At 39.6% G+C, this 26,908-nt stretch overlaps 1 protein-coding gene and 1 long non-coding RNA gene across 8 annotated transcripts in view; one reads left to right on the top strand and one right to left on the bottom strand.

The window, feature by feature from the left end:
* The window catches only part of CAMK2D (calcium/calmodulin dependent protein kinase II delta), a 144,252-nt gene that overhangs the window by 29,294 nt on the left and 88,050 nt on the right, over window positions 1-26,908 (top strand). The window lies entirely within an intron of this gene.
* LOC309395613 lies at window positions 396-25,858 on the bottom strand. 2 transcript variants are annotated; one of them, XR_014175939.1, is made up of 4 exons: window positions 25,742-25,858; window positions 16,434-16,617; window positions 13,994-14,767; window positions 13,229-13,850 (listed from the first exon to the last, which is right to left on the bottom strand). It is a non-coding gene; the product is annotated as an uncharacterized lncRNA (long non-coding RNA). The 2 variants fall into 2 exon arrangements; XR_014175938.1 differs by lacking the exons at window positions 13,229-13,850; window positions 13,994-14,767 and adding an exon at window positions 396-698.

The raw sequence follows: 26,908 nt of genomic DNA, 5'->3' as shown, positions 1-26,908 counted from the left end.
CTAACTGAAAGCCCTATCAATTGTAGAGGCAACCGGAAAATCTGCCCCTTGTCATAGAGTCTCTTCCTGGTGCGCCATGCTCCCCCCCCCAACCGGAGTCTTTTCTCAAAATTGTGGTGCTAACTGGCAACAGGGAGCCACAGCAGAGTGGTGAAAGAGTCATAGGGGTTGCCGACCCCTGGTCTAATCTCTAAGGCAGGGGTGTCCAATCTTAGCAGCTTTTAGACTTGTAGTCTGCAACTCCCAGACCATCAGCAGTTTTTTCTCCTGGTTATCCATATTAGACTATGCATAACCAACAATTATGGTTGGATAAGTGTTGTCAGTTAAGATCAGCACTTCAAATTCCATATAAAAATAAATTGAAAATCCCTTGTGACACTCACTGCCCAAGTGTAATATATTCTTGGAACGTTATGCCAGTTAATAATCAAGCTGCTACATGTTATACCAAGACTGCCAATTTTTCCACCAGTTCTGCTCATCCACCAACAACCTGAGAAGACGCAAGGTCTTAAAAGAAGCAGTCTAGTGTTTACCATCAACAATTTGAAGCCAAGGTCACCAGTGAAATAGCCAATAGGGTCAGGATTGTCAACTGGAAGTAGAGAAATTGTTGATTTTCTTCTCTTCAGGCTTTTTGGCCCAGGGAGGTATATACTGCTTATTGCTGCTGTTTTGGACCTCTCTCTTGACATCTACATGGACAATAGAAAATCCTTGCAGTCCTCCAAAATCATCCATCCAATGGATATGCTTACTGATATCTTCAGAGATGATCCAGCACTCTTGCAGCTTTATTTGGCTCCTTGTATTCTGGTCCCAGCTTCAACATGAGCAAAATTGATCAGTATCAACAACATCTGTCAGGCCACATTCTTCACATCTCATTGACCATATTGACATAAACAGTTCACAAGCCTGCCACAAGGCCAACAATTCTGACTTTAAACCCCATTTTAGAACTGTGACACTTGCTGCCAAGCTTCTACAATAACTAGTGGGCCCAGCAAAACTCAACACAAACTGTCCATAACTCATCTTTCTCTACTGACTTCTGTAAGCTAACTTCTAGCTTTCTACATATATACCAATAATAATAATAATAATAATAATAATAATAATAATAATAATAATAATAATAATAATAATAATAATAATAAAAAATATTTATTTCTTAGCCGCACCCTCTCCTGAAGGACTCGGGGCGGCGTACAATAAAACATAGGAAATAAATATATAAACAAACATACATATAACAAAAACGTATACCAAGACATATACATATACAAGGAGGAGGTGAGCTGATGAATAAAAAACAATTAAAAACACAATGTTTAAAAACCCCTTGGAGGGGTTGAGTTTGAGTCGGTTGCCATCCATCCAGACCCGTACGGCTTCCACACACCGGGACATCACTTCGACGGCCTCGTTGGGGTGGTTCGGGGTGGAAAAGTACAGCTGAGTATCATCAGCGTACAGATGATATCCCACCCCGAAACCACGGATGATCTCACCCAGCGGCTTCATATATGTGTTGAACAGGAGTGGCGAGAGGACCGACCCCTGTGGCACCCCACAAGTAAGGGGGCGTAGGGTCAACCTCTCCTCCCCTGCCAACACACGCTGCGTCCGGCCAGAAAGGTAGGAGCCGAACCACTGCAAAACGGTGCCCCGGACCCCCAACCCCTCCAGCCGGCGCAGCAGGATACCATGGTCGATGGTATCAAAAGCCGCCGAGAGGTCTAATAGGACCAGGATAGAGGAGCAACCTCTATCTCTGGCCCTCCAGAGATCATCCACCAACGCGACCAAGGCCGTCTCCGTGCTGTGACCAGGGCGGAAGCCGGACTGGCGCGGGTCTAGATAATCATTTTCCTCCAGATGTCGTGGAAACTGGTAAGCCACCACACTCTCTACAACCTTCGCCAAAAAGGGAAGGTTGGAGACAGGACGATAATTGGCCAGCTCCAGAGGGTCCAGGGAAGGCTTCTTGAGCAAGGGTCTCACCACCGCCTCTTTCAAGGCGGCCGGGAGAGACCCCTCGCTCAATGAAGCGTTCACTAGGCCCAGGAGCCAGTCTCGTGTAACCTCCCAGGATGCCAGTACAAGCCAGGAGGGGCACGGGTCCAATAAACATGTGGTGGGTCGCAGTCGTCCACGCATTCTGTCCAAATCCTCGATGGCAACCAAGTCAAACTCCTCCCAGGTCAATTCCTCAAGACTCGCCACGGACGTCTCCATTGAACCACTGACAGGGACCCAATCCTTCCGGATTTGAGCGATTTTATCCTGCAGATATTTCCCAAATTCCTCTGCTCTGCCCTGTAAAGGGGCCTCCCGCGGCCTCTGAAACAAGAGGGAGCGGGACACCCGAAACAGGGCGGCAGGGCGGTTCTCTGCGGATGCAATGAGAGTGGCACAATATTGGCGTTTGGCCACTCTCAATGCCACAAGGTACGTCCTTAAATGGGCTCGTGCCTGTGTTCGATCAAATTCGGAACGGGAGGATCTCCAACGACTCTCTAGGCGTCTCTTGCGGCATTTCATCACCCTTAGCTCCTCGGTAAACCAAGGGGCCAGGGTGGATCATTGCCGCTGGAGAGGCCGCAAAGGCGCCACCCGGTTCAAGGCCCCGGTAGTCACATTATTCCACGCGACCACCAGGTCCTCTACCCGGGGGTGGGTCAGGGTTACAGGTGGTGGCCCAAGCTCCGTCTGGAACCTATCCGGTTCCATCAGGCGCCTGGGGCGGAACCATCTAATGCTTTCCGGTTCCGCCTCCCCGCAGCGGGAGGTAGCACCAGGGAAGTCAAGACGAAGGAGTGAGTGATCTGACCATGACAGGGGAGTGATGGTTAAATCCCCTCCTCCCAGATCACTCAACCACTGGCCAGAGACAAAAACAAGGTCCAGGGTGTGACCTCCCTCGTGTGTTGGGCCCTGAATCAATTGGGTCAGGTCCATGGCTGTCATGGAAGCCATGAACTCCCGAACCCCCTCTGATGCTTCTCCCATCGATGGTAGGTTAAAATCCCCCATCACTAAAAGTTTGGGGGTCTCAACCGCCACCGATGCGATCAGCTCGAGGAGTTCAGGCAGGGCCGCTGATGTATAGCGAGGAGCTATACATCAGCGGGCCCAACTGTCTCCCAGGGCCCCATTTCACAACAAGGGATTCACATCCGGACGTCTGTGGCACAGTAGACTCCCTCGGCTCTAAATCCTCCCGAATAATTGCTGCCACCCCACCGCCCCTTCCCTGGGCCCTAGGCTGGTGAAATGCTAGGTAGCCTGGTGGGCACATTTCCACGAGGGGTAAACCTCCCTCGTGGCCCAACCAGGTCTCCGTTATTCCCGCGAGGTCCGGCTCCCCCTCCGCAATTAGGTCGTGAATGAGGGGGGCCTTATTAACAACGGACCTCGCATTGCATAACAACAGCCTCAGGCCCTGGGTCTGCAACTCCTGACCACCTAGAACGCGGGGGTTGGTACAAGCGACCGGGTGTAACCAGCACCCACAGTCTCCCAACCGACTACGAGTTCTTCTGTCCTCGCATCTGCCCCTCCCTACGACCGTTGGAATCAAAGAGCCCTGTATAGGAACGATATCCTCTCCCTCCTCCTCCCTTCCACTCCTTCCGCTCGCGACCACACCTAGTGACCTGGCTCTGTCATCGCTCCTGACCTCCTCCCACCCCCCAACCCCAGAATCCCTACAAATTCTTAAAAAATATTTTACTAAAAAACCCCTTAATTTACGCTTCCTCCACCTCTCAGGGTTAATAAACCCGTCCTCAAGGTGGGCCCTTGAAAGGGCTGGAGGCCAAACCTGCGAGAAAGGGGATTCCCGCAGCCGCAGTAATTCCGGCTTCGTGTACATAAAAATGGAATCATGGGGGTAAAATTAATTGGTAACAGGTGCTGGAGATGTAGATGTATCATAAAATCATTGTTTGTCGAGGAAGTTTTCCTTACCCAAGATGAAAGGGTGAGTTAGTGGGCTAGTCACCTAACCGGGTTTCACTCAGGAGGGTTTCAAAATGGTGTAGGAGCCGGCAAAGCAGATGTTCAAAAGATGTTTAAAAGCAAACGACAAAGTCAAAGTCAAAAGACGCGATGGTAGCATCAAAAGTTCAAACCAAGTTTCCAGGTTTGCCATTCAATTGTCTCTGCTCTGAGATGCTTTCCCGGCTCACCCCTCCTCTAGCTGCTTCGTTCAGATCTTCCCACTTCTCACTTCTCACACAACGAGGCAGTCCTCCAGGTTTCTGACCAACGCCCCGGCTAGCACACCAGCACGCCAACACGCCAACACGCCAACAAACCAACATACTTGCAATCTTTCTTGTCATCTTTCTGTCTCTCCAACCTCTCCGTGCCTCTCGCCTCTCACGCCTCTCACACTCGTTTCTCTGTTCAGTGCTTGATGATCCGCTCCATGCTCCACGTCTGGCGCTCTCACCAGCCAGACGGGCTCGCTCCACGTCTGACGCTCTCACCAGCCAGACGGGCACCCACAGCCAAACGAGCACCCATTTCATGCCTCCGTTCTTCTCCGTTCTTCTCTTGTCGCCTCTCCTAGCCTCGTTTCTCTACTCAGCGCCCGAGCTCCACGGTCAGCTCAGCTCCACGCTTCACGCTCCACATCTGGCGCTCTCACTAGCCAGATGGGAAGCCACAACCAGACAGACATTCCACAGCTCCTTCTCCGCTCCATTCTCCGCGTTCAGCGTCCTCGGTGTTTCCAGCTCGGTGTTTCCAGCTTCCCGCTAGCCAGCTAAACGCCCCAAACGCCCCAAACGCCCTGCCCGACCCCTCCTGGCCAGGGCAGAGTCGGGGGGGGTGGTCATCGACAAAGCACGACCCTCAGAGTGGCATTAGGGGTCGGCAGCACCTCTCCCAGATAAAAAAACCCTCCGCAAATTTGCGGAGCTCACACGGCAGCCGCCAAGGAGGTAAATTGCCATTCTTTTCTATAACCATCCTAAAAACCATTAAAAACTACATTTACAAATTGCAAATCTATCTTTCTAAAAAAAAGATGGTTCTTCATGGACAGATTTTTAATCCAATAGATATCTTCTTTAATTTTTGATAAGTTTTCCCCTTGTTGTTTCATGCATCATTGTTAAAGGATATCCAAATTATCTGGAACAGGTTTTATGGTAGTATGGAGGATGGAAGGGTAAATTAGTTAAAATCATTTTCCCTTTCCCATTTTCTTTAAGAATGTAACTTTTCACTTACATCCAAAGTGGGCACTTCGTAGCTTATTGCATCTTTTTTTTCTGGATCTGGTCGTCCCCCCCCCCCCCCACCTCCCTAGAATATCTTTAGATTATTGTGTTAAATTTTAGTGTGCTGGCACAAGAAATCCAGTTCAGTTTGACAATTTATAAAGGTAAGTTGATGTAGGTGTTAGATCTGAGTAATTATATTGATTCTGATTTCTCATTGGTTCCCCCCCCCCCCCTCAAAAAAAGAAACACCCAAATCATTTTGGGTGAATTAAAAAAACATTCAGTTTGGCAATTCAGTTTCAGGTTCTAATTTGATTCAATTTGGACATTGGTCAAATCAGTTTACATCAGAATTGAATATCTGAAATGGGGCCTTAGGAAATACAATCTAGTCTTTTCAATCTGCCATCAGAGGCAATCACCTTATTTGATTTAATGATGCTATCAGCTTTGCTTCAATAACAATTGCCAGATGATGAAGCAACAACTTGGTATTCCTAGGGATGAAGAGAGGCAGACCAGGCAGACTTCTGAGACTCCGTCTTGCCCCTCTTAGTTTTTTTTCAAAATGTTTACATTTACAAATATCTTAGTTAAAAATAAGCTAAACACCTTCCTTTTCCCCCTTCTTGCATTTCATAACTCGCAACTTTAGTAAAGAGATGGAACAACTTGCCTCAAGAGGTTGTAAATGTTCCAACACTGAAAGTTTTTAAGAAGGGATTGGATAAACAATTTGTCAGATCAAACATCATTACATTTTCATTGAACCTTAATCTTCTTTGTAAAGTTTGAATTAAGTGTAATTAGTTGAGTGAAAATAGGATTGAATATTTGGGGATTTGTTGGAATTTTTATAGTACCCTCCTACAGCTTTTGGTTAAAACAATATATTAACTACCTAGCTGTTGTTGTCTTTTTTAAAAATGAGCTGTTTAGGGATTTGAAAGTTAAAATAAGTAATTTAAAAGTTTTCCAAATTGTGTAGTATTACAAATTGTTTACATGATTGTATGTTCCAGTACCACCCTATTGGACATAATTTGTTTCCCACATTAGATTTTTCTGAGACATACTGGTTTTTATAGATGCATTTTCTCTCAATCCTAATCTTGCCAAGAAAACCACAGGGATTCAGTCCAGGTAATTGCCAAGAGTCAACATTGATTTGAAAGCACTATTTAAAAGTAAAATCAAAATAGTATACTGTAGCTCTTTGATTAGTTCTTTTCCTCCTTCGATGAAGAAGTTTGTCTTTGGAGAATTAAGGACTCCTCCTTTTCTGGAAGTTAAAAGTGTCTAAATTTTCCACTGCTATTTAGTTTAATAAAATGTACTGAGTAATAACAACATTACTTTAGCAGAGCTTTTCATCCTCGCATGCTATTCTGTGGAAAGAGGAAGAAAATCCAATCTTGGATTTCAATCATTGCTTAGAGATGAATGCTTTTCTTGCATTCTGAGGAGAAATATGTAATTTTTGTACGGCATTTAAAAGTCGATACAAAGAGTACGTGGAACAGGAACAGTGCCAAAATTAAAGCCTCAGTAATTTTCTGCTTCTTCTTGGATAAGTGAAGAGGAAGATTTATGTATAGTTTATTTCTACCTTCTTGGCAAAAATCCCTTTCCCAAAGATAAATGTTTATGTACTACAGTACTGTAAATATTTGATCACTAATACGGATATTTGTGCAGTGAAGAGAGGGCCCTTTTGTACTCAATTGATGTAGATTTCATTTGCATAGCTTGTTTGTGAAAATCTGTCTATAGAATCTAGTCTAGAATAGGTAAAGGCTTCTGTGAAAAATTACTTGTTTAAAAATGTTGTCATGGTAATGACACAGTCCCCCTGCACAGACAAATTTAAGATGCCAGAATATGTTCTGGGACTCTGTAGTTGATTGCAGGTAGAGGATCACTTGTCTAAATGAATTCTCAAAAACACAAAATGGTCGTTCAAATTTCCACATATTATAAATATTTATAATAAACGCTTCTCTCTGGAAGATTTATACTGGTAATCCTCCACTTTCGACCCCCATTGAGTCCAAATTTTCTGTTGCTTAGCAAAACATTTATTAAGTGATTCCCCCCCCCCCAATTTTACTACCTTTCTTGCCACAGTTGTTAAGTGAATCCCTGCAGTTCTGAAGTTAGTAGCATGGTTGTTCCATGAATCAGGCTTCCCCACTGACTTTTGCTAGCCAGGAAGTAGCAAATGGGAATCAAATGACCCCAGGACGCTGCAATTGTCATAAACATGAACTAGCTGTCAAGCATCCGAATTTGATCACATGACCATGGGGATGTTGCAATGGTTGTGAGTGTGAAAAACGGTGATAAGACACTTTTTTCAGTGCCGTTGTAGCTTTGAACGGTAACTAAATGAACTGTTGTAAGTCAAAGACTATCTATATATGCAAGGGGGGGCTTGATTTGTGGGTACATTCAACCCCACCCGCTTTCTACACAGTCCAGAAATATTTCTTTTTACTGCTTTATTTTTACTGCTAATCATACTCAGTTATTCTCACTAGAACCTCTTAGATATTTTTGACTTTTTTAGGTAGGTGATTTCTAAATTCAATGTCTGTTTGAGACAATAATTGTCAGAATAGATCTTTTGGGGTTACAGTATATTCAAACCATGGCACGTATACACTGGGCTGGCTGCAAAGGAATTTATAGCTTACCTTGGGGGAAGAATGAGTGACCTGTTAAAAAGGGACTTGATAAAAAGATTACACAGTCTACAGATTGAAGAAAGCATGAGAAAGAAGCTCAAAATAATCCTGTTTTGTTTAGTAGAAGATGGGACTGAGAGAACTTTGCACAGGGCTACAAAGGTTCTATGTTTTAGAGCAGGGGTGTCAAACTCAAGGCCCGGGGCTCGGATCTGGCCCACGGAGTTCTTTTATCTGGCCCACATGGCAACCCTGGAAAAAGCGAAGGACTGGCCAATGGTGCCTCTGTCGGCCAAAATGGAGCTTGGGAGACCGTTTTCTCTGGCAAAGCCCTCGGGCCACCACAGGAACTCTGACACAACTGATGTCGAGCTGGCCATGTCCACCCTGGCCACCCCCACTCCAGCCCCCTGAGGTCAAACACAACCCTGATGTGGCCCTCAATGAAATCGAGTTTTAACACCCCTGTTTTAGAGCAATGAAATAGTACTCTTGGAATCCCTGCCTTAATTTTAAAAATTCTATTTTTAAGATCTTTTCTGTTTATTTTTGTTAACAACAGGTTAACAACAGGTTTTTTAACAACAGGTCTTCAAGTTTACAAGAAACTAGGGAAGTGTACTATAATATGATTGCACATACTCAAATGAAAATAAAGTCCGGTGTAAATAATGGAATCTTCAAGTAGCTTAATTTAATAGGCAATATTTAGGAATGAATGATTCTTTAGATAGCACCGCTAATTCAAACAACCATAATGAACATGGTCAAAATATATTAGTCCATGCTTAATTTCATCCTCTAGTTTCCTTATAAATATTAAAAATATTTATAAGATAAATATAAATATTAAAATATAAATATAAAACTCAGAATATTAAAAAATATAAATATTAAAAATACTTATAAGATAAATATAAACATTAAAATATAAATATAAAACTCAGAATATTAAAAATATGAAAGAAACAACATAAAAATGTGAGAGATCAATTTGTGCTGGTAAAAACAGACAGCCTAGATTGGAAAAGTTTATAAGAACAGTCAAAGAGGTAATGTTCCAGGCAGGGGTGGGTTCAGGCAGTCACTACTGCTGGTTCTCTTGTGGGTGTGCTGTGCGCAGGCTTGATGTGCACTGTGCGCACATGCACAATACAATGAAAATTATTCTGCGCATGTACAGAAGCAAAAGACAAGATGGCACCTATGGTGCCCCCTGGAGAAGTGGTTCGGGGGCATGGCAGGCTTGGGTCGCTGCCGGTTCCAACGACCCAGGCTGCCAAGCCACTACCGGTTCGGTCGAACCATTCCAAACCGGTAGGAACCCACCACTAGTTCCAGGATAAGTTCAAAAGCTTGGGCTCAAGAATATCTTTAGCCAGCTGAGGCCTGACAAATGCATACTAAACCTATAGATATGGATTACCAGAATGAATTTGTCCACTCAAACAGATTCAGAGGGATGATCAAAGAACTCCTGATCCATAACTTGATTTCTTTGCTTTTTAAAACATAGTTCCATTCCGTTCTGCATCAATTTATTATGAAAAAGTCACAAGAGTTAAGTACTCATTGAAAGAACTCCCTTACATTTTGCATTCAGTTCCACTGTTTCCAGGTTCCTATAACAAATTTCCCATGTATCTTAGAGATTATCAACCTTATAACTGAGCCCTGCCTGAGATAATGTCCCATTTAGACTTCCTGAAACTACAGGTAGTCCTTGACTTACGACCACAATTGAGCCCAAAATTTATGTTGTTAAGTGAGGCATTTGTTGTTAAGTGAGTTTTACCACATTTTATGATGTTTGTTGCCACACTGGTTAAGTGAATCACTGCAGTTGATAAGTTAGTAACCTGGTTGTTAAATGAATTTGGCTTCCCCATTGACTTTGCTTGTCAGAAGGTCACAAAGGGGATCACATGACCTTGGGACACAGCAATGATCATAAGCGTGAACCAGTTGCCAAGCATCTGAATTTTGATCACATGACCATGGGGATACTTCAAAAGTCGTATCTGTGAAAAATGGTCAATGTCACTTTTTTCAGTGCTGTTGTAACTTTGAACAGTCACTAAGTGAAGTGTTGTAAGTCAAGGACTACCTGTCATCATCTTGAAAACAGACTAAACAGTAAAAGGAACAATCACATGTCATTATTACTGACTTGGTATCCAGAAAACTATTCACCAAAAACACTTGCATGTTTTTGGTGAATGTACCATAGAAAGTGTTCCTTATCTAGCAGTGTTTCTGCTCTCCAAATTTGTAGAAGAGACCTAATTTTGTCTTCAGCCAGTCATACTTAAGCCAGTGTGATTTAAATAGAATTCATATCTGCTTGGTAGGCAAAGCATTTAAAGAAATTTGTCACAGAGTGAGTCTGCAAAGGAGAGTCTGAAATAGTTACATTTTCATTTGGAAATGAAATAACCCAGCACGATGAAAAAGAAACTACAATAGGTTTTCCGTTTAGTTGACGAATCAGTGACTTCTTACAGCAGGGGTGTCCAAACTTGGGAACTTTAAGACTTGTGGACTTCAACTCCCAGAATTCCCATGGCTGGCTGGGGAATTCTGGGAGTTGAAGTCCACAAGTCTTAAAGTTCCCAAGTTTGGACACCCCTGTCTTACAGGGATCTAAGTTTCTAAATGAAATCCTACAAATGAAAAATGTGGCTACTTTCAGTATAGAGGGGAGTTAAGTTTTGCTATCTCTGGGTTTTGTTGGGAGGTTGTTGGGATTCAGATCACAGCTCAGAAATGAAAATACAATTATACACATGAAACTAATAAATATTTAAGTAGAAGAAAAAAGCGACAGAGAATATAGTATTAAATAGCTTATTGTATTGGGAGTAATGTTAATTAATTGGTTTAAAGGAAAAGCTATACTTAAAATCAGGATGGTTTTGATTTAAATCAAGTTGATTTAAATCATGATTTAAATTATGATTTAAATCACTAGTTAAAAGGCTTGATTTAAATCCACTCGATTTACTCCAAAAGCATTTTATTAAAATAAATTTGATAAAAAAATTTAAAAAATCAGATTTAAATTTAAAACATCCGATTTTTATTCTTTAAAAAAAAATTCATATATTTTTATTTACCTTGCTTAAAATGGCACCAATTGGTGATGTAGGAGGATTTTTCAGAATACATTTCTTTTGATTACATTATTGTACACTGTTTTATTTTCTGCCCAAACTGACTGTGCTTGCAGAACCAGAGCCTTCTCTATTTTGATATATACTTTTTATTGCTTTAAAATACTGTTGGGTATATTTACATAGTTGGATAGATTAGCTATACTAGTAGCCCTCAGGTGATAATTGTTTGTTCAATGACTGTTCAAAACTACAAACAGGATGAATTAATGTATTTAGTTTGCCTTTGTAGCAACCCCCGCCCCTGTCATGTTATCATGTTCCTTGTGCTCTGCTCCACCTTGCACTTGCGTTACAACAAGTTGCAGTCACATGATTGTGATTTCTGACTTTTCCTGGTGGCTTCTTTCAAACAAATTTACAAGGAAAGCTGATAGGAAATCAAAAGTTCACAAGGGGTCCTTACTTAACACAGTTCTCTTATAATGATACTAAATGGAATTGCTGCTGCTAAGTGATGTGGTCACATAATGTCATGCATTTAAACAGTATTGGTTGCCGTTGGAAGTTGAGGACTACCTATAAGCATTCCTTCTAAGCAGATCAGAAATTGAGGGATGGTAGAGAGGATATTAAAAGTTTGCTTGTCACTTAGAATCCTAAACAGTGTTTCCCCCTTTCAGCTTGACCATCATTTCAATAGTATTGGCAGGTAAAGGTATTAGCTCCACTGTCCCTAGAAGACATCAATTTACAGAAGCAATAGCACTTAGCAATGGCATTTAGACTTATATACCACTTCATAGTGCTTTATAGCCATATCTAAGTGGTTTATAAAATCAGTATATTTCCCCCAATAATCTGGGTCCTCATTTTACCAACCTCGGAATGATGGAAGGCTGAGTCAACCTTTTGCTGGTCCAAATTGAACTCCTGGCGGTGGGCAGTCAGCCTGCAATACTGTATTCTAATACTGCACCACCACAGCTCTTAGGTAGATTAGTTGTTATTATTATTATTATTATTATTATTATTATTATTATTATTATTATTATTATTATTATTATTATTTTGCTAACATAATTTTGAAAAAAAATTACAAGGAGATTGCAATTTAGAAGAACTTTATTTTTATTATGTTATTATGAGATTTAGGTTTGAACTGAATAAAATCACAACTTGATCTTTCTACAATTATAAGCATAGATTGAGGCAAAGGATTGGACAACCTTAGTCTACCAAATTCATTAGTTTATATCTACAACTACAGATATTTCAGTCAAATTCTGGCTCTTTTGCCAGCAACTTGGAGGGTCAGTGGTGGGCTTCAAATTTTTTTTACTACTGGTCCTGTGGGCATGGCTTTGTGGGCATGGCGGAGGAAGGATACTGCAAAATCCCCATTCCCTCCTCATCCCACTAGCCTGCTTTCCAGCTCCGTTCTCCTGTTCAAGGCAACAAAAGAAGATCAGCTGGGAGGCTGGGAGGCAGCAGGAGCAGGGCTAGTCTATTTGCTGTTTCTCCAAACTATTCAAAATTTCCGTTACCTGTTCTCCAGAACCTGTCAGAACTGGCTGAATACCACCTCTGGTTTATATCTATATTAGTGCAAGAAATAAGAAACCAATTTCCTTGAAGTTTCAAACTCAGAAGAACAGAAATGAATTATTTCTAATGTATACCAGTAATACTGATCTTTAAATCTAATGGACAAGCAGTGAATTTTGGATTGTACGCTTGGGAATTAAACCCTAATATTACAAAACATTACATGTCACCCGCTGTATTCTTAAAAAGAAGGTGTAGGTAAGCACTTAAAACATTTTACCTCAAGTGGAATCAAGTACACAAATTAAATCTCTGGTTTTGCTCTACTTATTATGAAAGAGGAAAAGCTTTCAATATTAAATGAGGACAGATTTGTAAATATTAATAAAAAGTTGTCACACCCATGGCCTATTTAACATTACGTTGACACTGGACAGTAGCTAAATGTGGTTTTTGTTTATGTACTATACGGTGGCTGAGATCAGAGGTAACAGATAAGCTGCTTTGAGTGTAGTGTAGAAAGGCCTCTTTTGCATTTTCAGTGTGATATTTTGAATGTATCGTTTTGTTTTTCAGATATGTTTACAGATTTCTTCCTTCAGGAAGGCTTGGCTTCCTTTGTCCTGTAAAGCATGTTTCTTTTGCAAATGTAAAAAGGGAGCAGAAATATGTGGGTAGAATTCTTAATTGAGATTTGTTGTTCCCTTTGAATGACTATATCTGCAGAGCTGTGTCTGTTGATAGTAACATGCAACGACTTTGTGTAGAGCTTAAAGCTATTTGGGGAATCTTACTTTCCACTAAGGCAGGATGGGTAATTAATTAGCTGAAGGAACCTGATAAAGCTCCAGTTGCTTAACAACATAAAAGCAAACAAAATCTGCCACATGTTTTCTCACTAAGCTCATTTATATCTAACATGGCATAATCCAAGTCAACTGGGGAGGACAGATAAATATAATTCAGATAAATTGTAGAGTTAACTAATGTTAGATGGAAATCGGGTAGTATTGCCTATGGTTTATATTTTCCAGCTTGTGTATTGGAATATGAGTTACGTGTTTGCAAGGTTATCAGGAAGCCTTTATTTACACAGGGACTATTCTAAAAAGAGTAAAAATCAAAGACAGATTTATTTGGAAATACAATGGGTAGATACTTAAGCTAGTAAGTCAGTTTGGTGTGGTTAAAGCGCCAGGCTACAAGTGGGGACACCTGGAATTCTAGTTCTGCTTTTGGCTTGAACCCAACTGGGTGCCCTTAGTCTAGTTCAGTGTTTCTCAAACTTGGCGACTTTAAGTCCTGTGGACTTCAACTCCCAGAATTCCCCAGCCAGCTATGCTGGCTGGGGGATTCTGGGAGTTGAAGTCCACAGGACTTAAAGTCGCCAAGTTTGAGAAACACTGGTCTAGTTGCTCTTTCTCAGCCCTAGAAAGTAGGCAACAGAAAACCATTTCCGAAATTTTGTCAAGAAAACTGAAGGAACTTGTCCAGATGGTCAACAGGAGAATACATTATGTTAAAGACACACATCTGGGATTGCCTTTAAGACTTGATAGAAAGTTATCACTTTTCCTGGAATCCCCAAAAATCTTTTTGAAAGATATGTCAGTGCATGATTAGGCATAGATTTAAAGCACAAAGAAGCACTTGCATACTTTCTTTGTTGCAAAATTGCAAGCTCATTTTATTTAAACCCACTCTTTGTAATGTTTCCCTCATTTATCCACATTACCAAATGCCTAAAAACAACTTTTTAAAAAGTGTGCTAGTTTTTTTCCAAAATTTACACACCAAAGCATGTAAGCATTCAAAAATGCAGTAATATGAAGAGATTTAGGCTGGTTTATATTAAATAGTATAGATGATATTAAGGAATAAATTACATCAGGGCTGTCAAACTCATGACCCACGGGCCAGATGTGCCATGTGCTGGCCCACGCCCAGTTTAGTGAAGGAGAAAAAAGTCGACGTATGTCACGTGATGACACAGGTTTGACACCCCTGCAGTACGTAGACCATCAGGCCTCCTTCCTTCGGCCAACATAATCCATGAATATTTCTACAGTTTTCACCCATGGCTACAATGCTTTGTTCCTTCCTTGTATTAATTAGTGACACTCAAGCCATTGTCTGTAGATTTCTCAGATATTCTTTAAATTTGTTGTTACACTTTCTTTGAAAAAAAAAGAGGAATTAAGAATTTATTAAACAATACATGCCAACGGATAATCACAAAATACAAGTGGGTGAATAATTTTGGGGATTCGTTTTTCTTTGTGCACAAAATATAAACATCTCTGTTGATGTATCTTGTTAAGCTATGTTTTGTAAAGGAGTCATTGAGACCAACAGACATCTTTTATTATACTCCCCATGAAGTGCTAATCCTATGCTTACTCTATCCAGATTTACATGAGCCACAGTGGTGCATTGGTTAGCGTGCAGTACTGCAGGCTATGTCTGCCGGCTGCCTGCAATTTGGCAGTTCAAATCTCACCAGGCTCAAGGTGGACTCAGCCTTCCATCCTTCCGAGGTGGGTAAAATGAGGACCCAAATTGTTGGGGGCAATATGCTGGCTCTGTAAACTGCTTAGAGAGGGCTGTAAAGCACTGTAAAATGGTATCTAAGTCCTATTACTATTGCTGCTATTTAAAATTTTTACTTTCAGATTCAGATGACTCAATTTCCTTAAGTAGGGCCAAATTTTGTCATGTAACATGTAAGATGGCCAGCAGTTTGCACGATTGAACACACCATTATGAGCCATAGTGGCACAGTGGTTAGAGTGTCCCAGGGTCATGTGATCTCCTTATGCGATCTTCTGACAAGTAAAGTCAATGAGGAAGATTCCAGATTCACTTAACAACCATGTTACTAACTTAACAACTGCAGTGAGTCACATCTGTTGAAAAAAGGATGTAAAGTGGGGTAAAATTCACTTAACAAATGTTTCTCTTAATAATAGAAATTTTGGGCTCAGCTGTCTTAAGATGAGGTCGACCTGTATTGCTAAATATAACAACAAGGTAATTTTATTTTTTTAAATGATACCAAAATCATTTCAAATACTTATTAATAGCTTTCAGTGCAACACATACACTTCTATTCTTTGGCTTTTGCCTAATGAATCCATATGATGTATATCTCCTAACTAATGTTATGTGTTAGACATGTAAATGCAGAATCTATTAAAAATCCTCATTAGTATTGAAATCTGGGAGGAAAAAATCATGAAACACCTTATTGTATGATAGAAGATTCATTTTCTGTTCAATTTGATTATAATAATTTTATTACATTGCAGATACTTAGAAACAGTAAATTGTAGTGCTGCCTTTAATATAAAATTAATGCAGCAAAAAGCTTCCCCGTTATTAGAATTGGATGAGAAATATCTACATATAGATGCAGAACAGACATAATCTGAATTCATTTCATAATATCAAATGTTAAGAGATAATCATTAACCAGACTTACATAAAATGTGGGCAGATGCTGTTCTGCCAATCCATGTAAAAGACTTCATAAAATATATATTCACTTTATTTTAAAATTTTAGAAGCGAAGCTTAAATTTTGTTTAAATCAGGCAATGTGATATCTTGAAAATTTCATTTAAGATAGAATATCTTATCATCCAGTGATTTTATTCTGTGATTCATTCTATCTTATCTATCTATCATCTATCTATCTATCTATCTATCTATCTATCTATCTATCTATCTATCATCTATCTATCTATCTATCTATCTATCTATCTATCTATCTATCTATCATCTATCTATCTATCTATTATCATCTGCATGCTTGCAAGCAATCGGAGGCCTATGACAAGTTACCTTCACTTTTGCAGTAATGGGTTGTTTTCCTGGAGAGAAATTGGTGCTCTTTTCCTTCTTTAAGATGAACCAGGGATCTCATCTTGAATAGAATTAATTGAAGATTCCGTAGATGCAGAATAGCTGAGCAAACTTCTTCCCTTCCATTGTTTTATATTTACATTTTCTGAAAAAGGGATGGCATCTATATAGCAGAATATTGAGAAAATATTGGTTTACTTTGGGAGAAACTGAAGAAGGTTATTAACTATTTACATGTGTCCAGGGCAAAGAAATGAGAAGAGGCATAAAGTTAGATCAGATTATTGTGCATTTATAAAGGCTGACATCAATTTCCAGTGAAATTTTATAGGAAGAGAGATGAGAATTCTTTTGATATTGGGTTCTTAGATTGTTTGGGCAGCTTGAAGGTAATAAGCCCCCAATCTCTTCGCCTCCCCCAAAGGGTTGAAACTTGGCTCTGTGGCAGGTGGCAACTTGGCATTGGGGGACACAGAGAATCACGCAACCATAGGGCTGGCTAGTCCCTTAAGACCCCCCCCCCCCAGCTGTAATAATCCAATGTTAAATGGTCATTTTAGTATTTCCTCCTTTAGTATTTGATATTTAATTATTATTCTATAATTTTAAAAATTTGAACCTTAATTTTAATTGTAATGTTATTTTTCATAGATTGTTTTGTTTATTGGTTATATTATTTTGTACATCACCCAGAGTTCCTCTCTGAGGGAGATGTGCCATTTAGAAATTTGAAAAATAGATAAATGGGCAGCATACACCATTAATTTGAAAAGACAGCAGGACCATATTCGCCATTGTGGATTTGATTGCTTATCAGTAGCACAGCCATTGAAAGATATAAAAATTGCTGGATGTGTGCTTTTCAGAGTATATTTTCTAAAGCTCCTTTCTGATTTTTCATTCTTCATATTGTAAAAATACTAGCACTTTGTTGGATTTGTTTTCTCAACATTCAGCAACTGTAGCTCAAGTGTATCAAACTCTATTTCATTGACGGCTGCATCAAGGTTATGTTTGACCTCGGGGGACAAGGGTAGATAGGGCCAGCTCAGCATCAGCATCCTGTGGTGGCCCAAGCGCTCTGCCAGTAAAAGGGTTCCTGAGCTCCATTTTTGGCTGTGATGGCCTCCTACAATCCTCTATCAGTTCTGTTTTTGCTGGCAGAGGCACCATGGGCTGGTCCTTTGCTGTTTCCAGGCGTGGCCTGCCAGCGGCTAGCAGAGCTGGCAGCAGATTGAAACAGTGGGGAGGTTGGGGAGGAACATGGGCCAGTCCTGCAGTCTGAGGAAGGCTCTAATGAGGGCTCTGTATCGGAGGAAGAGAGGGGACCAAAGCCGTATGCCAGTTATCGGCTGCCTTCAGAGTCAGACATGAGTGAGGCAGCCGAACAGCTGGAGCCTGTTCCCAGTGTGCGAATGCACAGACTTGCCAGACGAAGGGAACAGCTAAAGAACAGGTGTCGACTTGGGAGTAAGATCACAGGTAGATGCTGAATGGTCCTCCCAGAGGAAATAAAAGAGGAGTGAAAGGGAGTGGAGTTTGCAGGAGACAATTAGTTCGCGAGACTCCTTGACAAGTTTTGCAGATATTGGCCTGTCATCTCTCCAAGCCATATAAGGTCTGTGACTGTAAATGCTCCCTTGAAAGACTTTGCTGGATGTGAATGAGCAAATTTCACAATAACTTAATAAAAAGGTTTTTTTTATAGGGCAAGGATTGCTTCGTGGTTTGGGGAAGCCAAGGTCAGAACACCAGGGTGGTCCTGCGGGCCAGATCTAAGCATCCCTCAGGCCAAATCTGGCTCTCAGGCCTTGAGTTTGACACCCCTGCTCTAACTCATTATGATGTTCTGCATTGGTTTCTTAGCTTGGTTGAGTTCCATTCACGTGGAATCTGTAACTATTCCAAGCTCCATGGTTAAGAACTCCAGCCAACATAAAATAGAGTTTTGCAGTTCTTATGTGGAAATATTTCTTAAGGGGAAAAATGAAAACAAATACAACAGTTCTGTTTACTGCCGCCTTATAATTTTCCCCTGATAGGCTGAAATGTAATAGGTCCCCAGTCTCCAATAAAGAGTCCATCGATGACACACTGACATCTCCCTTGGTTTTTTCCAAGCTTTATGCTGCGAAGAAGCTCGGGGGGGGGGGGGGGAGCTGCAAAGAAAAACAAATCAACCTTCACCATCAGTTTTGTTTAGAGATGTTTCTGAGCACTACTCAGACCTCCTGATGTACACGGGCTCCTTTTGGTGCCGGGAATGATACTTAATGTTTCGATTATGCAAAATTTGAAGGCAATGCTACATAATGTGCTCCAAGACCTTCTTTTGTTTTAGAGACAATTTGTGAGTTTTTTCTTCGTTTTTAAAAAGTTTTTAAGTTGCGTTAGTATTTATATTTGTGTGGGTGGGTGTTTCCTGTTTAAAATAATGGGATACTGTGTTGCAGGTTTTTGGCAGTTTCAGACCAAGAGGCCACCTAAATGGGATTTGGAAGCCATGTGTGTATTTACAAAATACACATTGTGCATCCTAAGCAATGAAATTTGGCTGAATTCAGTAGGGTGATCCATTTCCCTTCCACGTTGCCCTTGATTTTTTTCTCCCCAATATAATTTCTCAGCTGTTATTTTTCATAAAGAAGTATGATATATTTATCCATACAAGTGTTTTCTAGTATGTTTTCTAAGCTAAATTATTTCCTGCTATTGTATAATAGCATGGTGTTTTGGAGCATTCCTTTTTATTAACTGGATAACTGACTGCAACATTTTCCTTCCAAAGAATATTTCCCACATATTCAGGTAGTAAATTTGTTTCTCCCCCCTCCTTCCTAGGTTGCAAATTGAGGGGGAGACATTACAGAAGAGCCATTACTGGTTTTAATGTAATGACCATTAAAAGAAATCCTATCACTTTTACCATTTTGGTGGATTCAGTTGTTTTCTGTGGTCACTTCATAAATACTGTACTAAGTTTCTTTTAAAACTAGCTACAAAATCAGTGCTTAAACTTTAGCACAACTTGTGTAAATGAACACTAGCTAAAAATCTTGCGCTATAATCTCTAAATGGAAAACAGGACAAAATCAATATAAAGAGTGAAATCCAAGAGAAATATTTGCACTGCAAAATTATTGTGTCATCCGAACCAGGCATCTCCCTTTACCTCCTGAAATTGCCTCAACATACTTTGAAAATCTGCCCCCAAGGGCCTCAAATCCTCCAAAGCAGATTTTAAGAATATATAGGGGGAGGAAATAGGCAGAAAAACCAGAGTTATGAAGAGAAACCTGTTATTCTGACATGAGATTTCATCAGAAGAAAACTACAACACAATATGACTATATTGCAAGTAGGGGTCTTGAGTTATGTAGAACTTGCCTGCAATTCTTTAAGACCAAATGCATCTTTCCCCAAGATTGTGTAAAAATGACACAGTCAAACAATCCCTGGAAAAAATACAGGGAATTGGAGGCAGATGCTTAAACTGTTTCCACTTGTTTAAAATCTGAAGCACTGTGCAGCCTTAGTTATTAGTAATGATTATCATATTTTTCCTTTGGATTGTAGGCTTTTTCCCTTCACCGTGAGTTAGCTGAAGGCTAAATAAGAGGATTTTGATTAAGCAGAGCATTTCTTTTAAATGACTTAGGGACAGAAAATCAAAATAATTTTTAAAAAGTATGTCTGCAATTTTGTTCTGACCCTGGTAACCTTAAAAAAAATCAATAATAATTAGGAGAAGCTTCAGGCAGGAATTTAGTTCAATTAACTTATGTCCAAGTAGAAGAAAATGAATCCCGTTTTTGTAGGATAAAAGGTTAACCATCTTCAGTTCTTCCATACTTGGGGCTGTAGGACCTGTCAATGGGTGCTAACAAGTTTTGTGAAAAACGTAATTCTATTTAGGTTTTCCTCTGGGCTATTTAGAAGTGGAGTGAGGGGAAAGCTGCAGATCCAGTGTAAATCCTATGTACGAATCTATCCCTTTTATTTTATTTATTATTCAGTAGCTTTGTCTAAGCTCAATACATTTAATAGCTTTTAAATTTAGTTTTAAAATAAAGGTTAAAGAAATGATGTGCTTGGCATTTTTCAAAAGATGTTGGAAAATGTAGTTCCAGACCTACACACTTGGTGTTCACGAGATGTTTTATACCTCCCATAATCTGATTAATAGATCTAATTGGTCTAAAGCCGAGATGGCACTGTGGTTAGAGTGCAGTATTTTAGGCTACTTTAGCTGACTGCTAGCTGCAGTTCGGCAGTTCAAATCTCACCAGCTCAAGGTTGACTCAGCCTTCCATCCTTCCAAGGTGGGTAAAATGAGGACCCAGGTTGTTGGGGTCAATATGCTGACTCTGTAAACTGCTTAGAGAGGGCTGTAAAAGCACTATGAAGCGGTATATAAGCCTAAGTGCTATTGCCATTGCTAATGTCTGGTATTTATAGAAAATATCATTTAAAACATCTGGAGGTGCCAGTTTGTCTCCCACAATGTAATCCATAAGAAATTTACTAGCATTTTATAGAACCTATTCCTTAGGAATGGTGCTTAAGCTGAAATTCTGATAGTTTCAACATGCATTTATAATAATATAATGGATTTTACTGTATTCATTTTATACCTAAATGTAAATTATTTACTCTACCAAATTGACAAAGAAAAGGGAAATTATTTTTCTTTAGTCATCTCCGTATACTTTGTATGCTTTTTTTGGAATCCACTTTGTATTTCTGAGTCATTTCTTGTGTATATTGAAGTGCCACTGGCCAAAATTTAGAAGGTTGGAATATTTAGGCAACAAAAAATGCAACAGAGCCAAGGTTCAAACATGACTCACCATTTATAAGCTATGAACTTTACTTCTCAATGGAACTCTTTGAGGATGAGGTGTGATGTAAAAAAGGAGAACTGCCAGAAAGATGATTTAAATAGGTCTTATTTTTATTCTAATACCTGATATGAATTAAAGTTTGTCCACATTGTGTCTGCATTAGTGTTGAAAGAAGTCTGTACCTCTTGACATACGATTTCTTATACGGCAGAAGATGCCTGAATGTTTTGAGATTTTAGCCAGAGGTCTTAATTCTAAAAATTATGTTGCCTCTTATTCACCCAGCCTTTGCTTAACATTCTTGTTGCATTCTCTGGTCCAAAGAAATCATTGGTATTCTTTGTAACTTAAGACATGAGACAGGAAATGACCCAATAGTGAAAAATGAAGTTTATTTAGTCAAACTTGGTTGAAGAACATTTGATCCATTTCCTTATCTGAAAATTGAAAACAAGCTGTTTTACCTTTCATCCCATTTGTATATATGAAATGAGTGTCCTGATGATTTCCTCACATTTTAGCATCTTTTTATGGAGATATTTAAGGCTCTAAATGAGTAGCCAATTAATATATACCAATAATGGATATGTATACATTTCATACTTTACCTTAAAAAGTCTTTTTTAAAAAAGCCAGATGATTGAATAAGGAGTATGTTACTGAGCCTTACTTAAGTCTATCCGCTGCCATCAAGATACTTTAGGGTAGCATCAGCTTGAGTTAGATGCTGTGCGGGGGTGGGTTCTGGCTGCTATTATTACTGGTTTGGTAGTAAAAAGATTTTGCTAAAACTATGCATTTAAAAACACAGTTACTGTTAATTGTCACCTACAGGTAAAGAATACTGTTTTCTTCAAAGTTAGTTTTCGAAAGATTTACTTCATAAAAACCATTGCTTGACAAGATTATCAAGATAATATTTTGGGTCACCTAGAGTCAGCCACTTATTCACATCTCTGTTAGTTATTATTAAACCATGGAAAACTTAGCAACTGAGCCTGCTGGTCTAATTTTACTTCTCCTACCTCATCCCATTTACTTTCTTGGTTGTTTCTTTTGCTCTGAAGTATATATAATAAAGTGACATCATAAAATGGGACAAACTCACCAAATATTTCACTTAGCAACAGAAATTTTTGGGCTCAATTGTGGTCATAACTCGAGTACTACGTGTAAGATTGTCACATTCTTGTGAGATAAATGTGAGTAGTAGGATATTTTTCATTACATACCGTATTTTTCGGAGTATAAGACGCACCTTTTTTCCTCTAAAAAGAGGCTGAAAATCTGGGTGCGTCTTACACACCGAATACAACATGTTTTGCCTCCCAAAGCCCCGCCCCCTTCACCAAATGGCTGTGCATAGCCTTATGGAAGCTTTCAGAGAGCTCCTGGGGGCTGGGGAGGGAAGAAAGGAGTGAAAAATGGGCCGGTTTTTGCTCACTTTTGTCCCCCCGGTCCCCAGGAGCACTCTATAAGCCTCCATAAGGCTATGTATGCAATTTTTCTGACAAGAAACGGCCTGTTTTTGCAAAAAATGGGCTGTTTATCTGCTCGTTCCCCCCCCCCCCCAAAGCTATTCCTGCCTCTCTTTTTTTGAAAAAAAAACAGGCCCCTTTTCGTGAAAAATGGGCTTTTTGGGGGAGGTTTGCAGAGTGCAAAAACTTTTTTTTTCCTTTCAGAAAGCTGTTTAGTTAGAATGGTTGATGAGAATTACATTGGTCAAGTGCTGTCCCAGCAGAAACAAAGTTTTAGGTGCTACAGGTTGTCAGCGATTTCCTTCTCCAGCACATGGATAAATACACCTGGTAACATCTGCCTACCAACCTACCTACCTACCTTCTCTCTCTCTCTCTCTCTCTCTCCCTCTCTCTCTCTCCCTTCCCCCCTACCTACCTACTGTATTTCTCTCTCTCTCCCCCTTCTATCTACCTATCTACCTATCTACCTACTCTCTCTTTTTCTCCCCCCCACCTATCTACTGTATTTCTTTCTATTTTTCTCTCTATATCCCTCTACCTACCAACCTACCTACTCACTCTCTCTCCCTACCTACCTATCTACTGTATCTCTCGCTATATATCTCTCTATTTCTTTCTCTCTATCCTTCTATCTACCTACATATCTCTCCCTACCTACCTACTGTATTTCTCTCTTCTCTCTCTCTCTCTCTCTCTCTCTCTCTCTCTCTCTCTCTCTCCCTTTATCTACCTACCTACATACCTAACTACTCTCTCTCTCTCCCCCTACCTACCTACTGTATTTCTCTCTCTCTATTTCTCTCCCTCTCTCTCCCTCTATCTACGTACCTACTTTTTTTTTTTTAAAAAAAAAAGCCTCTTCAAAACCTGGGTGCGTCTTATACTCAGAAAAATACAGTAAGTCTTTCTTTCCTCCCATCTTCTTTCTTTTTCCTTCCTTCATTCCTGATACAGTGTTGTGTATCAAATCTCAAGTTATTAATATGTAGATAAGTTCCAGAATGCTTCTTTAGTAAACATACAGCCCCTAGATATAAGCTGAGATATGGATTTTTTTTCCTGCCAAGGCAACTCCAAGCATTCCTCATTTTTCATATTATCTTTTGCTTTTGCCTACAACAGTTCTCAGTTTTTATTTTCCTATTTATCTAAACAAGAAATATTCATATAAGATATTAAAATATATTAAGTGGTAGTTGTATTGTTATAACATCCACAAGTTTATTAAGAATTTCATCTTATTATAAAGATTAAATTGAAATAAGCTATAGTTTTAGCAACTAGTACCAGTGAAGAGTTGACGAAAAATTTTCCAGTTGTGATACTATATGCCATGGGCCAAACCACAGAATTTGCATGTTTGTGTGTCTGTGTGTTTTAATATGCCGAAGGGAGTAATTATAGAGGTTTTCATTTATGCAAGTCTTATTTTTAGAATCATTTTTGCACAGATATTTCTGGAATTGAAAATTACATTAGTTTTTGAATTAGAATCTGAATCTTCCTTTAGAATGGGAATATGAAGATGTTGAATTGCAGTTGAAAGCTATAATTAAAGTAGTAATTAAAAATAAGCCAAAGGATAACTTTGGTAAAAGAGTATTATGAACATAAAATAACAAAGATATGAGTGGACACATTGTTAGCTAGATATTCATTCATAGGATGACTATTAATTTTGCATTCGCTGTTGAAAAAAAATGACTACTGTCCAAAGTGCCGCTCCCACAATAAGTTTAAAATTGAGTAGCTAAATTTCTTCTGTAATCATTGTAAACCTGTAGAAATTAGAACTTGGGGAAAATGAGGATTCTAATCATAGGGGACCTAGGTGGACAGTAAATATTCCTACTTTGAGAAATTTGTCCTCAGTCCATGAAAGAAAGTGAAGAAATGCTGAAATCAGAGTAGTAGGTAGTAGTAAAGCACACGTAGACATATTTTATCTTCTCACAGGTTCTTGTTTCCTAAACCAGAATACACTAAGAGTACTCAAACAATGATGTTATCAGTAGCACCGAGGCTACCATGAGTAGCAAAACGGTACAAGTATTTAATGGTTCTCTTTTGATTGCCTGGAGTTGGTTATAAGACGGAAAGCTATATAAATGCTTTAAATAAATAGAAGAGCATTTAAGAGCTGATGACTACAATGCCATTTTTAAGAGTATATGAATATAAATTAGAATCTTGCTTTAAAAAAAAAGAAAATGAAACCTGTGAGGTATGATCTGAGTAATCTATAGATATTGTTTCTTGATTACCCTATCACTAGGGTCATCAAACATCCAACAAAAGGAAGCTATGTCATTTTATCTTGATGAGCTCCATCTGGCAAGCATAGCTTCAAAGGTAAATACTATCTGTCTTTTTGAGTATCTCTTCCAGCAGTTTTTCTCCACGTTTCAGGTCTTCCTTAGTAAGTGTTAACCATATGTGAACAAGCTCAGCTCTGTGGCTTCCATTGTTTGATTAGTACCCTCCCGAGAGCTTGTGCTACGGTCTGAAATTGACAAGATCTTAATCAATTATATACTTTTTGCCTCCTAACCAGTTCTAACACATTCCTTCAGCTGAAGAGCCAGTCTTTCTGATAATGGTAATAGTAATATACTTGGGGGCTTATGTCCTTTTTTTTTTTTCCTTTTCACAATTTTTGAAGGTTTTCATTGTAGTTTTTGTCATGGATGCCAACAAAGTTCAGCAGTCTGTCCTCCTTTACTTCTCATTTGTCCTCTTTTCCAATTGTCCCGTGTCCTCTTTTGCCTGTTCAGATATTTGGTCACCTTATCTATCCCCTATTAATTGAATGTGTTTTGCCTAATCTTATTCAAGTAAGTAAGCAAATCTTTATTATGGTCAAAGACCAGCAATACACATTAGTTTTTACAATGTGTTAAAAAGGACTGACATTAAGATATAATTAAAAAAATATTAACATTAAAAGTGGAAAATAACATACATGTTCTCAGATTGTTCGGGTCACTCCCTGGTTTACCTGGGTGCAACGCTGTTAAGTATAGGAGTAAATACAATGGTCCAAAGATTGTTAGAGATATGTCCAGTTAATTGGTACAAGATGAGAACTATACTTCTGTAGCCAATTGTTTTCTTATGGACATTGAAGCAGCACAGAACTTTGCCACTGCATATGTGGTAACCAGATTAGTGTCCTGGAGGAGAAAGCCTAGATAAAAATTGTCTGCCGTCCCTGGCAATCTCTCTAATAAGGGGAGAATATGTGCAAACGTACAAGCTCTGTATAGCTCACAGTGTAATAGAAGTTGTGAATTATCTTCCACTTCTCCTTTACCACATATACAAACCCGTTCTGCTACAGGTGTTCTCTTATACCTGCCCTGGAGGAGTGCTGAACGAAGAATGTTAAATCTGGCTCTGAAGAAAGCTATTCTTTGTTTTGGGAAGATCAGGTCATTTAGATATCTTGCCGATTTCCACACACCCTGTTTGATTCTGTCCCTACTGTGGAGAGGCAACCTATTTAGTTCTTCTTGGAACTCCATGTCCTTCATTCTATTAATTACTACTTGCTTTGCTTGATCAAAGCCTAGGGACATTAATAATAATGGTGAGAGCCCATAAGAGCCCAATTTGTGATCAATTGCCTGTTTCCAGGGGGAGGGGAAATTGTCAGTCAACACTAGTAGGGACAGTCCCTCTAGAAAGAAATGCATTTTAAGCCAATGAATGATCATCATCTTCCAGGCTCTTACCTGAATTTGAGGCATGCTTGTCTCAATTCTTAACTGGGCATTTGGAGTTCCATTGGGGTGCAGCTAAGATGGCTCGCAGGAATTTGGTTTGTATGGTTTCTAGCAAGTCTTTCTTTGCAAGGATTCCTGTTTGTGCCCCATATAGAATTTGTGCCAATGTTTTGGTCTCAAAAAGTTTTAAGGCAGCAGGTACTAACTGACCTCCACCTGTATAAAAGAAATGTTTAATTTGAGGACTATTGGCTACTTTGCAGTGTGTGATCCAGGTGTGCCTTCCATGTCCCTTGCGAGTGGAAAACCACCCCAAGGTATCTAAACGTTCTAACCTGTTCCAAACTATATCCTTCTATTTTCCAGGAGTATTGGCTTGGTCTTTTAGCAAAAATTAAAAAAAA

This window comes from Natrix helvetica (assembly GCF_964273705.1).
Source record: "Natrix helvetica genome assembly, chromosome: 7".
NCBI lineage: Eukaryota > Metazoa > Chordata > Lepidosauria > Squamata > Natricidae > Natrix > Natrix helvetica.
The sequence above is the reverse complement of the archived record's forward strand: the minus strand, read 5'-3'. Positions and strand labels throughout refer to the sequence as shown.